The sequence below is a fragment of the Pieris rapae genome, chromosome 9, assembly GCF_905147795.1.
Source record: "Pieris rapae chromosome 9, ilPieRapa1.1, whole genome shotgun sequence".
NCBI classification, from domain to species: Eukaryota; Metazoa; Arthropoda; class Insecta; order Lepidoptera; family Pieridae; genus Pieris; species Pieris rapae.
The window spans coordinates 1495945-1510280 of record NC_059517.1 but is presented as its reverse complement, the minus strand read 5'-3'; the positions used below and the strand labels follow the sequence as shown (position 1 = coordinate 1510280).

Sequence of the window (14336 nt, the reverse complement as noted above, 5' to 3'; positions counted from 1 at the left end):
CGCACCAATCGTAAAAGTCCCTTCGGTCTTTGGCGTTTGTGACTAAAGAATCCGTAAAAAGCAGTGTTATAGCACACAGGAGTTCCTGGCCTGAGATTCTGTAGTGTTCAGTGGTAATTTATCTTTTCTAATATGTTATCACCCTTATGTGCCTAACACAAACATATGATTTCTTATGTCTAATGTCGATTTCCATACAATATTTCAGTCCACCATACGCTCGTACGAGCGAGTGTATATAGAAAGAAAAGTCCGTTAGTGCACAGCCGGGGATTGAACCTACGACTCATAAATTAATGCGGAAGATTAAACGATATTTTAAGTGCTATTAAACCGCTTATCGTCATGCTATCGTTGGCTGTTTTTGCTAAACGATCGGAAACACGTTCCGCTAACGGTGTATCAGTACGATCTTAGAAATTCCCGATCAATTGTTTGATAAGCTTTTGAAAGTACAACGGTTTTCGGAAATCTTTTGTTTTAGAAAGTTGTGAGGTAATTAAAAGATTATTATTACTTAATATAGTTTGTTAATTGATGTCAAATATTTGATGACTATAAAGATACAAATATTTTTAACACAGTCCAGTGTGTTTTTTTTTTTTATATAGAACAGGGGGCAAACGGGCAGGAGGCTCACCTGACGTTAAGTGGCGCCGCCCATGGACACTCTCAATGCCAGAGGGCTCGCGACTGCGTTGCCGGCCTTTTAAGAATTGGTATGCTCTTTTCCCGAAGGACCCTAAGTCGAATTGGTTCGGAAATACTTCATTGGGCACCTGGTTCAACAAAGTGGTGGTGCGCGGCCAAAACTGCCTAGAAAAACGCGCAATTGTAGAACGGCAGAAACAAGAAAAGAGAATACAAGGTTTCCTTGTGAGGAAATTTCCTAGTGCATTTTCTTTTTTTATACAAATCCTTTTTTATTAAGTGTAATAAAGGGAAAAAATGCAAGGTATAAATACACAGTTAACAGTCAATACTTTTGACAATAAAAATAATATACCTATTCTAATAATAGTAATTTTTGTCATATATCGAAATAAAACATTGTCGTATATCTAAATCTTTAAATAACATTTTCCCATGTTATTATTAATTAATGAGCTAATATCAACTATGGTATAATATTCAATTGATGGAAAACAACATCTTTCAAAGCAACATTTAAAGTAGAATGAAGTTTTAGCCAATATGTCACAGAGTGAACAATTCAACTGAATAGACGAGGACTACTTGAGTGGAATTGTATATTTCGTGCGTGGGAAAGTATCTAGGTTATTTTCGTGCAAACTAAAAATATACACTTGACCAGACAAGCCTACATCGTGAGGATACGTACGTCAATACAGTAAAATACATGAAGACTGCATTATTAATATTTTATCAAACATTTATGTTTGACAGGAAACCTTAACCCCCGGGATTTTGAGGCAACATGGGTTGATTGAATTTAGGAACAGTAAACACATGCATGACCCGTTTTTATTTGATTGATGATCAAATACACATGTTAAGACGAGAACAATATAACACTTACATAATATTTAAGAAATACTATATACCCATCCATAAAACTTGCTTGCTATTAAAGCAGATGCAACAACAACTGAGTGAGCTTTTAATCGAGTACGCAAAAATGAAAAGGCTAAAACTATGTCGCTATGGAGTCGGTGAAAATGACCAAACAAATTTAATCAGATAGTATTGTCTTGTATAAACATAACTTTTACACATATAAAGATAAACACTTTTTTAAAGGATTGAAGTTATGTATTATTGTAAACTTATAATTATTTAAACATAATTTTAAATTTAACCAACGTTTCGCGTGCTTTACCGCGTGCGTGGTGTTTTTCTTTAAATTTCATCAGTGTTATTGTAAATCCGACACAATATATTAATTATATACAAAATACAAATAATGTCAGCGAATTAACGCCAAGTTACAACTCCGCAAAGTGTAATTTAAAGCTAATATGTAATTCTCTCAACCTCATCCGTTGTGGTCAACAAACAGAAGCATAAAGGGCTTAACGCCGGGAATTGAAATACAGAGGAATTAATCCCGAAGTAATTTTCCCCTTCTAATCATTCATTTAAAGGATAACACAGTTCTTAATAGAATATGTTATTATTTTTTACCTTTACGTAAAATACACCTTGTTACACAAATGATTAGGAGTTCATTAGCAGTGTGGGCTCATTCCTAAAGTCGTAGGTTCGATCACAGATCTGCAACAATGGACTTTCTTTCTATGTATTTAATATTCTTGTAGGTGAAGGAAAACTTCGTGAGGAAACCGGCTTGCGTTGCTTGAACCACGGCCGTGCACAAATGAGCTTTTTGTTTTCATGTGCGCATTACATTTGCTTATATGGTTAAGGAAAATCTCGACATGCTTTAGACCCAAAAACCGACGGCGTGTATCAGTCCCAGGCTGATCACCTACTTACCTATTAAGAAAAAAATGTCAAGACAGATCCAATAGGTCAAGAAAGAGTTGGAGTGCAATTGCCTTTCTGGTGTATGCATTAAATATTGTTTTTCACGAAAATAATGCATAGTTATTAATATAAATCCAAATATTTTGTTAAGAATATTTTCAATTTCATAATATTTCAAGTCGAAATCTCTAGAAAATTTGACCTACATTGGGAGCCAATTCTGTTGCATCTTGGCAATCTTGTTTTGCATTATATAATAGTTTACGCTCGTTTAATTATTTTAGTAAGAGAATCTTAGAATAACTTTAATAAAAGATGTATAGGTTATAAATTATTTAAAAGTAAAAATAACAAAAAAGTGTTTTTATAATGAAAATTAACGGATAAAACGAGATACTCGTGTGACTTACTAGTTAGTTATACTAGAAATATTTCCGACTTACCTAAATAAGTTCTATTTAGAATATTGAATCTAAAACTGCTAAGGTCATCTAAATTACAAGCTGAAAAGGAAGAAGAATGCAATAACAGCGCTGACCCTTTTTCAAAACAACTAGTGTTTCATCAGAAAAATAAAGCAGGACTTACTCACTAAGCTATAGAGGCGGTCATTAATTAAAGACAAAGCTTTGTAAAAAAATGTTGATTTATTAGCGAGCTTAAAAGCTACTTATAAATATCCAGCATCACTCGGAAAAACAGTTCCAAACAGTTTTAAAAAAGAAATACTCTTCAGTGCATTGTACTCAACACTGAGTTGCAATTATTCTGACCTACTTAACAAAATGAGTAAAAGCTTCCATTAGTATCCCTGAACAATTTCATTTTTACTCGCCTTAGGTGGGATCATTTATTTGCCGCGTTATGTGCACTGTCATTATTAGCTGATGTATCTTATATACAGATTAGCATTTATTATGCTGACTGATATATAAATAACAGACTTTAGATTATCTGGTAAGATTTTGAGTTGATTTCTTTGTATACAGTTGCAATTAAAGTCTTTAAAATCAAATAAAACGAAATAGTTTCAACTCAGGTCAGAGTCGGCCAATGCCAGTGATATTTTTCGTATATTTGCATTTATTTTGCGCTTGATTTGATCATATTAAGTGTCTTATCCCAATCGGATCGTATCTTATAAGGCTGTCTATGTTTTGTTCTTATTAATTTGTCGGGTAGTGTAGAGGTATTAAGAAAGTATGTGTGTATATTTTCAAGAGCAAAATAGCACTTGCAACCACAGAGAGAGAGAGAGTACTTTCCATCATTTAATAACATATTGAATATAACCTGGATGCGATATCAGCACGGTAAAAAAAAATGATTTTTTAAGGATTAACGTCGAAATAAAACTTTTATTTATAAAAGAAAATTCTCAGTGCTTTCCTATTACAACAGGGACCAAACATTTGTCTATCTCATGAATATTTTATTTGACACAGCTACAAAGAAATCTCGATTTATTCAACTGCCAAATGACATTCATACATTTTTATCAAATGCGATTACTTTGCTATATATCTAGATTTTTATCCGTCAGAATTTAAAATGTTATATTTATATTTAAATGTTAGTAATTATTTTTACTTTTATAACCGAAATTTTTTTTTCGACATTATAAAGTAGCTATTTGATTTTAAGGCGTGCCGGTCCTTCACGATGACGATCACGATTTTATTTGTACGCGCGAGTGTTAAAAGCAAAGAAAGTCCATTTGTTACACAGCTGGGGTTCGAACCTAAGACCTCTGGTATGAGAGTCGCATGCTCAAGCTACCAGACCCTCATTGCTCTTCACTTTATTAAGTAAAATACAGCATATAACAATATAACATCAATATGAGTTAAAACAAATAATTGTTTACAGTAAAGTTCAGCCAAATTTGGCGCCCAAAGGCAGGTTCATCAATAAAAATTGAGAATCATTCGGAAGAAATATTTGCTTCAAAACTATAGAATAACGGTACTAACTTAAAATAGTACGCATAGCTACCTAATACATTTCTCGCATTTTCATAATCCACACTAATTAGCCTTTTGTCACGAAATCTAAAGGTGTGAAAATTGCCTAATTATCTATAATTTCTCAGAGAATAACTGTTAAAATTTTTCTCACAGCTATTAGAATGTTTAGCGGAAGAGTAAAAAAACGAATGTATAATGTTCGCTTCTCGTTTGTATCACCAACAATAAAAAATAAATCAATTATTAGAATGACAAATTGATTTTCTTTTGTTTAATAAAAAATTATCCAAGTTTAAAAGAGATTTTTTCAAATCCTGGCATACACCGGTCTCTCTAGCTATATACTATAATTTTATCATAAACAAGTATTTATTGTTATAAATTTAAAACTTTAAGTAGATAAATTAATCAAGGTGGATTTTTGTTTCAAATTGTGGTCTTTGGTGAAATAGTCAACATGTTGTAGACTCCACCATGATTATTTTAGTGTGATCGTGAGAGAACAGAGAGAGAGAGACTTAAAAATTTGTTTTATTGTAAATGGTTAGGTTACGTTAGGTTAAGCTACTGTTGTTGCCTAGGAACGTTTAGGAAACTCGTCAAACGTTTCGTTCAGTTATTTGTCTGGTGGAAACTTAGCGACTTTGTTGAATATAGATATTTAATTAACTGTCTAGAGATTCAATTACCTCTCTGATTTAACAACTTTACTGCGACATAAATAACACCCGACTACGAATGTGGCAAACAATTCTCACATGCTGAGGTACATTCCTAACAGCATTAGATAATGTTCAAAGCCAAGTTGCTTATTCAATAATAACCATTATTTGTTCATACGAAGAATTGCATTAGACTCCATTAAATCAAATTTGAAATAAGTGATGTAATTTTTGAAATTGAATATTTATCGTTTCGACATCGTCTATAGGCCATTACAAAAACTTTATATACCTACATATACATTAGCATTATGTGCTTCTGGAACTTCTCTCAAGATTGGTAAATTTAACATAGATTTATAGTATTGTAGCAACACATACAAACTATGGGTACACGATGTTATATTCTAAATAGAACTACCAATTACTCCTCGGACGTAGAGGTGTCAATCAATGGTTAAATTGACCAATAATCTTTACATAAGGCCGTAAGAGCTTCACCTTCCTTCCTACGCATTATTATATATTACATCATTAGACTAAGAAAATATAACACATTTTACAGTAGATATTTCTTCACGTCATTATATTATACTCAAGTGTATATATCTAAGATACTAATCATGTTTGGAAATTAAAATGTTGAAGCATTTAAACTAAAAGCAATGTTGGCCTTGCAGAAGTGGCTTTTTCAAAAATATTAAGTTTATCACCTCGACGTCCGTCGATCCACAAATAAGCGGGTCTCAAGGCACTATGTGGAAGCTCGGAATCAATTCGACTAAGTCCTTTAAGAAAAGAGCATACCAATTTTTTAAAGGCCGGCAACGCACTTGAGTACTTTGACAATGTGCGATATCATTTAAGTTCAGGTAAACCTCCCGCCCGTTCACCCTCTATTATATAAAATAAGCTAAATTATGAACTGCACAAATTGATAGTTATTTTAGCAAAGTCCAATACATCTAAAAGTTTTCGTTGAAAACCGCAACCATAAAAATATTCCAACATCAAAAAGTATGAACTTTTGCGGTATATTTCAACCGAGCCCGTCGTAAACATGTTCCGTTTTTGTTGAACCAAGTCATTACAGGCTCTACGTGTTCCTATTATACCTCGACCACACCGCTTTTTTATTCCCGATGCATTTTACAATAATTCTTATTCCAATCTCCACGTTATTACGGACTCAGTGAGATTCTCAACTTTGAGGTTGGAATCCACGCACTAAGTACCCAATTAACACTTAAGTAAGACTCGGAGCAGAGAATTAGCGAATTATGATGAAGGAAAAAAGGTGTTTGAGGAACAGTGTTTCCCAACGCAGGGCCCACGCCCCACATGGGACAAGTTGTCATCAATAAACTTGTCCATTGTGGGAAATCTGCTGGGAAAAAGAACAATAATAGTTAACGGGAGCAGATTAGGACAGCTATTTTGGCTTCAATTTCAGTTGTTCATTATGTTTTGAAAATTTACTTAGTGTATTACATTAAGGATTTCCTAGTAATTTCTTCCTAAACACTGTCAGTTAAATTTATTATTTATGATGTTGAATAGGGGGGCATGGCAGACAAAACGTTGGTCTGGTCCATAATAGACAACGAATGAGTAGGACATGAGGCTTTTTCCTACAAAAATAATTAATGAAACAGGTATAGAACCTGCCAGGAATGATTGAATTGAAACTTATAAGAATAAAACTTTATTACATTATGAATATGTATTGAAATGTAATTCGAAAAGAAAAAATATAGTACCACAATCGGTCGTCCATCTTGTTTCTTCTTTCTGGCAGCGGTTTATTCTTCGATTTGTAAAAATTGAGGTAAGAATTAACTAAGATAAAAAGTTTAACTGTTCAGTTTCTTATTTACGAAATATATAAGCATATATATATTGAATAACTTAGCTGCTTATAATATATTAGAGCCAATTGTTAAATCTTATTTTGAATCGTCTATTCGATGAATTAATAAAACCATATTTCCCTACTAATTCAAGTATCTCACAGACCATAAAAACTCCTTGTTAAAACTACAAATTGTGAGAGTATAAAAGCGCTGACATTTTCCCCGCTAACAATGACTTTACAGAAATGTATAAACATGACTATTGTACAAACCTATACCTAATTGTTACGAACCGCTCCAATCATTTCCAATGCAATGTTTCAGGAAAGCTCGCGAATTTCTATTTTCAAATAAGCTTTATTCGGAATATTGAGCTTTTAGATAAAAGAGTGTGTGTTTATGATAACTGTATATAACCATTAATTACAATCTATATAATAAGTAATACTTGACATTTATGTCAATGATGGTGTTATTAAAAGATTTCATTTGGGTAAAATGGAGTTTTCGTGGAATATATGAGGAAGAAGGAGTATGAAGGGGAAGTATTATTTTGTTTTTAATTTATAAATTATTATTCTGTTACTTTTTTTTAAATGAAACTTCTTTAGGCGCATAAGACAAAAAATTCCACGGATGACGTCACGTTTTAGTAAAATTAATTAGATCAATGGATAGAGAGTGAGAAAGGGAGATCGAGAAAATTACATTCTATTGGTGTATTCGTTCAGTAGCTCCTTATTAGAACTTTAGATGGAAATTCTGTCGCAGACATGTTATATATATACATTATCATTAGCACAAAAAACGAACGCAGAAGCACGAAAACATAGAGACACATACTGGTACATGATTATCTATTAGGGCTTTTTACCTTTTACCTTAGTAATAATTAATTTGACAACATCTAACATGTGTACATTTTACGGACGCACTTTTTTTGTTTTGAATTTTTATATGATTTTGTAATTGCAGGTATTGGTTCTTAATTACTCGTAAACTTTGACCAATGACCAGGCAAGTAATAAATTGCACGTATATCTACACTAATATAATAAAGTTCTCCTATTCTGAGGTTGGTAAGCAGCTTCTCCTAACAGCAGCGCGTTTTTTGTGTATATGGTTTGTGTATATGGCTAGTAATGAGTAGATAGTAGATAGTTCAGCCAGAATAATTAATTTTACATTGACACAACCCGTTTTAACTTAGTACCCGTATAAACCTATTGACAATTTCAAATTTAACTAATTGTCAAAGCTGTTGAAATTTGAATACACAATAATCAATTACAAAGTTAAAAGCAATATCCCTGGCTGCAAAACCTGAGTTACGCAGAAGTGGAGGATTTAATGGTTGTTATAATGTAACATTACACATTGACACACACACAAACGTAGTGTACTATTCGCACTATAGTTATATGGCACAAGTAATTTTTATTTATGGCGAAACAGATTTTTTGAAGTTATACTTCTCTTGGCTCGATGGAGAAAAATGATGAGAGTGAATTTTTACGATGTTTGCGCACACCAACACCTAAATTCGACATCGTAAAGTTAGGTCTAGCTGACATGGAAATCGTAAACTATCTTCAAGTTGTATATTCTAGTATTTTTATATTTAGAACACGTGTTTCGTAACAGTACAATTAAACAGTGTGAATAAATAAATATTATTTTGGTGTTTATAAATCAATTTCAGATACGACGGTGTACTAAAAATTTATTTATTTAAAGTAAAATATTTTTGATTATTTTAATATTTATCGTTAATCACTACTGTATTTTAGTTATTTTTCCCATACGCCAAAGAAGTATAACTTCTAACGCGTGTACATAAGTACACACAGTTTTTTTATAGCAATCTCAATCTTACAATTGAGAAAGTTTAATTGCAAAGTTCAAAAGACTGACACGAGAATTCATGCATAAGCTGAATTAAGAAAAATCGTTTTATAACTTGGCAATAAGTTAGTAATTAGTCTGCTCTGAATTAGTTTTAAAAGTTGCCTTCGTGTCGGCATTAATTATCGTAGTTCTATCTACCTGAGTCTTACCTCAATAGTGGTTTTACTATAGTTTACGGTAACCATAGTTTATAGCCATATATTATGTACTTAAGTTGTTAAGCATTGGCATTCTAAGTCAAATGAACGATACTGCCCACGATTCTGTTTGTCCCAGTGCCTTAAAATTACGTGTAATAATCTTCTTTATTTCATAGCGGTTCCTGAACTATAAACAACACTATGCTTTTTATTTTTAAGGCCCATTTAAGACGAAAGGGACTCTGCCAAATACAGCGTCAGCGTCGTGGAAAGCGTATGAAGTGGGTTAATAGTGCCCCCTCCCGTGCCCCCCCCCCCATTTCCTGTGAACTGTATCATGAGAACATGGGATAAGGTAAATAAACTGGACGTTTTAAATATATAACAAAAATACGCAACCGAATAAATTTAATTATCACAACAAAATTTTAAATAAAAAAAGGTCCTTTTTTAAAAATTGAATTGTACAAATCCCAATTGGGTCTTAAAAAACTAATTAAATAAACGGGACAGTAATAACTGGGCATTCGAAGAAATTACATGTAAAGAGGTCAAGCGATAGAGACCGCGGAGTCAACAATGTATATTAAACTAACGAGCCTGTATATCTTGGCCATAAGATGGCCGTATAATGCCATCTATTGGATCAAATTATTATCATAACGAATCTAATAAAATCCATACAAAACATATCTCCTATAGAGCCTCAATCTGATTAATAAGCTTAAATCTCATCGTGCTTCTGTTTAGGTATAAGTACGCTATTTAATACAAAAATGTATCGTTATTATTTAGGGTCCAGATTTTAGTACATTCTATAGATATAGAGAATAAAAAACATAATGTTATAAGATTACTAAACGAAACATAACAATAGAATTTCACTGTGTTTTCAAACATCCTTTATTCTTCCTACGTAAATCAATGTTGACGGACAATATAATTGGATAGAATCCATCTCACTCACGTTATATATATGAAGATAACATTCATAATATCGGATTACACTACAAAAGTATCAGAAAGTAATTCACTAATTGTTCGGTTTAATACGAAATTCCACCCGTATCACCTCGATGTCCGCCGTTCCATAACTGAGCGTTTTTCAAGACAGTTTTTGCCGCACACCACCACTTTGTGGAGCCAGCTGCCCACTGAAATATCTTCGAAGCAATTCGACTTAGGATCCTTCAAGAAAAGAGCGTACCGAACGCAATAGGTCGGCAACGCACTCGCGAGCCCTCTGGCATTGAGAGAGTCCATGGGCAGGGGTATAACATCAGGTGAGCCTCCTGCCCGTTTGCCCCCTGTTCTATTTAAAAAAAAAGCTCACATAAAGAAGCTTATTGGAAGCTTGTCAAATCGGAACTGACCTAATTTTTATAACCTGCAATGCAGCAGCCTGCGATAAAAATCCGCAGATGGATTTAATATTTTGCTATCTTTTATTAGCCTACTTTCTATCTCCTTCTATCTGTGGATATATTGGCTGCCCTTTTTACTTACATGCTATTCTAATAAAATGATAGTATTCTTAAATCTAATTCACTTAGGGCCTGTTTCACAATGTCCGGATAAGTTCCAAATAAGCTATTTGTTACTTATTGGTAGGATAAATAGTATTTTTTTCGTTTCACGACTGTCAGATAGCGCTATACGTCATGAAATTCGAAGTATCTTATTTGGAACTTTTATCTTTCGTATAATTTATGTGTTGCATAGCTATTTGTCACTTTATCCATATATTGTGAAACAGGCTCTTAGCAAAATAATAAATTTATTAGCAACCACTTTGGTCAGGTTGTGTGTCGACATAGGCCTCCAGATCCACTTCCCAAGATCCCTCTCCATCTTCTGTTGGTAGGGTAACTTCAAAATTATTCTCCTGTATCTCATTCAGATATTATAAGATTGTGTATTATTAAATAGTTAATGTATATTGTTAATATATCTGCCCACGAGCAGAGCGTAGCAATTCCTTAAAGGCCGGCTACGCAATCGCGAGCTCTGGTATTGATGTCCATGGGCGTCGTATTCACTTGATGAGCTCCTGCCAATTTGCCTTCTATGAAAAATTTAAATTCTGGAAACAAAAACATCTGTCGAACATATATTTCTTAAACTAGTAATCACTAAGTTTACAAGGATTAATTGATTAATTAAAATACCATAATTATTTAAGTGTGAAATCCTGATATTTTCCTGAATTACTTACTGCTATTTTTATTACAGTGTAGTATGTCACATAACGCAAAACGTATTAAATGTCGCATTCGAAACACAGACGAACGTAACTGACTCCACACTACACGCCATATATAAAAAATACTAGCTATGAATAAATTTCTCTGAGTTTTATCTCTATTCAAAAAACAATCGCTTGCATGGAACCAACATTGAACGTATATGTCGAACCGAACCAAAACCTTCCATTTCCAAAGAAACAATGTCTGTATCTCGGTCGAGATAACCGATAAACAAAACAAAATCATCAAAGTATCATACGCATGTCTGTGATAAACATTAGTTTAAATACAAATTATTAAACATGTATCCCGCGACCATTGCTCGGGCGTTGTAAAAATAGTAAAAAGATTATTATCAATGCAATTAATTCCATACATGACGTATCATACCGGTCGGACCGGCGAATAAGGAGCGATGATCGTTACATAACGATAAAAGATTCACACGACAATCTGACCTTACTAGACCTAGACTATTTACATGTCAGTGACTTGTAGCACAAGGTAGCTTTTTGTGGCCATTCTGTTTGCGTTGATTTTCACCGGATATTAATAAGACAATCGAACATAAGTTTTTAAGTGTTTACACTATTTACAGTTAGCGTTGATAACAGGAATTTCTCATTCGCTCACTGTAATCGATTTCTTTAGTCAGGTAGTCCATGATTATACAGATCAGAACTATGATCCTAAAGATGTCAAACAAATTATAGATGGACACAAAACGATTTCAGAAATTAAAATTATTATATTAACATTGGCCAAGTCCACGGACAATAAATTACATAGACGGCGCGAAATTAAATCACGTCGCTTTTTCAAATAGCTAAATCGAGCATTCGTGATTAATTTAATATTAATAATAAATTAACTTCTTTCAATGTGTAATACAGTATTAAAAGTTTAATACAATCTTGTGTCCGTTTCAGTAGGGTAAATTCTATTACGAAATCTAATTTGCTTTAATATTAAGTTGGCACCTGGTACCAGTACCGGTGACCCCAGAGCTAGTGCTTTCCTCGAATCTCTCTCGCACGAATAAGTATCGCAATGCAGCGAGAAAATGCTGCCAGCACTAAAGGTACCGAAATTTTTAAATGTGTTTTAAATTTCTATTAGAAGAAAGAATATTGTAAATTGTATATGTGTGTAGGACATAAAAAAATAATGTTTCCAAAAACATTAAAAATATATGTAATTTATGTGTCAAACATCAGTAAAGTACTAAATCAGTCATCACGTTAACTTTTTTATTCACCACACCATAAAACACTGCGACAGAAAGAGATGAATGACGTGTAGATCGTAATAGTTTTAAGGTTAAGATAAATTACAGTATTTGCCCTGGCCACCAACACGAAAGGATATTAGATAAAGCTTACTAAAATCTACATTTTCGTGCCATAAACATAACTGCACTTAACATTTAGCGGATAGTATTTAACCCAGTAAGAACCAAATAGTATCTTGACGTAGAGTTATTGACAATTGACCTCCGAAGTAAATATGAGGATACAGAATAAAAGATAATAAATATGTTTGTATTGTTAATGCGACAAAAATTATTAACAACTTAGAGTCGTTCATTAAGGGTTAACGGTTACTTAATTGTGCTAATCTATTCGGTACACCATAATAGGAAATAAAAGAAAAAGTGTCTACAATTATTCGGGCCATATTATTATATACTAATGCATTATTGCTGCATCAACATTGCGCCACTCAATTCATTGTTGATTAGTTTATAGTTCCACATAGAAAACTAAAAAAGCTCTATCTATCCTTCACAAAATCAGTTGCTTCGTAGTCTGTCAGCTTTTAACTCAGTTGCACTGTATTCCGTGCATAATTAATGTTATATTTACTATGATTTTTAATTCTACCTATTGTATTTAAAAAGAGGTTAAATAAATTCTCATATATTTTGAAATAAAGTCACCAGTCTCGTCTGTGTGTGTATGAAGGTGATACACTCAAAACTACTGAACACATAGGTACGATACTTCAAGAGATTTTTTCTAAATTTCGTTCAATTTCGTTGATAAGGTCAAAACCTTGCTAAAATACTTGAACTCCACGCGGGCAAAGGTGCGGACGAAAGCTTTTGTTAAATAAAAGTCATAATTTCTACAAATTAATGTTTACGACTGTTGAGATATATCTACAGGAAAATTACCGATAATTTTATATATATATATATATATAATATGTTTTAAAAAATTTTCTTTCAGGCATTAATAACTCATTAAATTTTGTAAGGATTACTAGATTTAAAAAAAACTGAAATTTATATACCTACATCAAATAAAGCTAAATTTAATAACCTAATCTATGATTCGTTACTTTCCTAAATGGCTATTGATACATTTTATAAACGTGTTGATTACTATGTACTAAAAAGCTTATTAATCGCAAGTATTACTAAAGTAAATACTTTCTATATTTTTTAAATATATTAGGACAAATACACGATAAATAAATTACATTTATCTGAACTTCATCGAAACAAATTTAACAAAAAAACGCTTTATCGGTTAATATAGTAAAAAACTTACCAACACATCAATTTCTTTGCACAAGTTTAAAATAAGCGGTCCACGAATAGCGGTATGACACGAGCTTTGCCGAGAAAAGGCTGCGATCTACTGACGCTCTGCAAGCCTCCATCACTGTTCTCCCCTTTGACAAGCGATTTATCATATCCTAAACATTCTTGCAACGCCGAATTCGGGGTCACTGACCGCGTAAAATTGCGAAAAATGTTTATGAATTAAATTTGTGACCTAGTGTTGAAAATACAATATTAAAATCAAGATTCTTTAACTGATATTAATGTAAATTACATAGTGTCTCGCGTGCATGTTTAAAAGAAGGTAGGAACTCGCACACCGCTAAGATATTAAATAGTGTAAAAACATAATAGATTTATTTAATTTATAAATTTCTAAAATAACATACTAGGGAATAATATAACGAGCAACCAAAAAATAAAAATAAATAATAACTAATTTAAAAGTCATTAAGAGCATGTTAAACAAAGTTACGATTAGTGGGAAAATTGTTGTAAAATATATCAATATTTTCATCAATATTAGTAGTAAAATTCAAGTGC

General features: G+C 32.6%; 1 protein-coding gene across 1 annotated transcript in view; it reads right to left on the bottom strand.

The window, feature by feature from the left end:
- The window catches only part of LOC110992622, a 33192-nt gene extending 19335 nt beyond the window's left edge, over positions 1–13857 (bottom strand). The window contains exon 1 of the mRNA XM_022258511.2: positions 13780–13857. The gene's annotated coding sequence lies outside the window, so the exon portion shown is untranslated. The remainder of the gene's footprint in view (positions 1–13779) is intronic.
- Positions 13858–14336: the final 479 nt, after the last annotated feature.